Here is a 1,942-nt window from a genome sequence, read left to right on the forward strand (position 1 = left end):
AATGCAACGACGCCTCCCCTCCGTCTTCACTTGAATCATTCTCCGCATTTATTTTGAAATAGTCTTGTAGAGAAAGCTATCTCATTTCAATGACTTTGAAATAGGTCACGTATTAATAGAAGCAGGAATTGCCCCTCGACTTAAAGTACGCTCGCTTGTGTATACTTTTATTAGCATTTGTTTGAAATTAATCACGTTTGACACACCGGTTCCCGTTGGATCGCCGAAGTTAAGCAACGATGAGCCTGGCCAGTACCAGATGGATAACCATTTGGGATTTCCAGGTGTTGTATGTGCTCTCCGCTTATCTCGGCATTATTTCCAGTCGTCCTGGACTTCTTCCTACATGACTGAAGCAGTGCTGATGCGGGCAACAAAATTACACGCGCAGATGCCCCTACAGGGGGTATTCTTTGTCTTTCGAGACTGAACGTGGGCATCAAATATATGTTTGAAATTAGTTGTTTTTTCGGTTCGACATGTTTATATAATTGCTGAACGATGATTTAATGGGTGCAATTTTGTCTTTGTGATAGTCATCTTTTATTTATGTTTACTGCTTACTTCAAGTGGTTTCATATATTGTCTGAAGCAATTTCTATAAAAAAAAAATCACGGGTGTAATTTATTCTCGATCCGGCAGCTTTGACGCGGTAAAGTCTTAAGTCATTTGTAATTGTTAATACTGTCGGTATTGAGAATCGTACCTTCAGGCTCCAGAAGACCGTCACTTATAATTTTGCCCCCCCCCCCGACAAAAGGGAGGGTTGACCTGTAAATTCACCCTTGTCCGTTCCTCTATTCGTACATTTTTCAATAATTACGCCTTGGAATTTTTAAAAAAATTTGCACAAACATTAAACATAATATGTGTAAAAAAATAACAGAACGGATTTTCCGGGAAAACTTCAGTTGCCCCCCCCCGCCCCATGCCTGCTTTTCGGGTTGAAATGGCTAAAACTGATATTTTTGTGTTTATTTAAAAAAAAAATTGATGACTTGTCATTTTTCATGTCAATGTTGAAAAAAATAATTATGCTAACAAACTTATTTTTTAATTTGTAAATCATTTTTATTTTCATAACAATGGGAGATAGCTTGGATTCCTACTAGACACTACCCTTGAGTATCTAAGGTATATCTGTACAGGAGTTTGTGGGGGTAACCAGGCATGACGATACTTTTCCTTACAAAAAAACTGACTATATATTCCAAATCACATAGTATTCGCAGCCCAAATAAGATCTAGGTATAGCTAACCTACCCTGACTTTTATCAGAATTAGTGCACCTTCTCCAAGTGATGTTATCTCACGTAACAGCACGAAGCTTCATTAGACGACATGAATTCTTGTCCTTGAATCCAGTTAGACCAAGAGACCACAAGAAATCCATACTATAAAATATATAACTGGCCAATTAGGGAGGAGAAATATGTTCTTAATTTATTTACTAACTCATTGTTTGAGATGTAAAGGATAGCATCAAGAGAATACTCGAATATTTATGAATCTCATATAGAGATCAAATGTTAGCAACAAGAAAGGGGGAGGTTAGGTTAGGGGGGGGAGGTGATTTCTTAGAACTTCGACTGAAGTAAAATGAAACAGATTTAAAAGTTGAATATCGAATGTAGCAACAAGTCACGTGAACATGTACCAGGAGCAACGATTGGAAAAAGTCATACACCATCCATTATGACTATGCGATTCTTACAGCTACGTACTTTGAAAATGGGGCTATTAAATCTGGTATAGTAACATGACATAAACTACGAGAAACAAGCACCCTTAGAAGTTAGTATCCTCAGTGATGCTGGGTTAAACAGAGCTGAGAGGAAAAAAAGATAACGAAATACAATGCTTTATGTATGACATAAAAAGAAACTAATCTTAAAGATATCTATAATTCCTATAAGTATAGGAGCGACCGGACTCAAAAAA

The sequence above is a fragment of the Euprymna scolopes genome, chromosome 27, assembly GCF_053919585.1.
Source record: "Euprymna scolopes isolate OS-2025 chromosome 27, ASM5391958v1, whole genome shotgun sequence".
Taxonomy (NCBI): Eukaryota; Metazoa; Mollusca; class Cephalopoda; order Sepiida; family Sepiolidae; genus Euprymna; species Euprymna scolopes.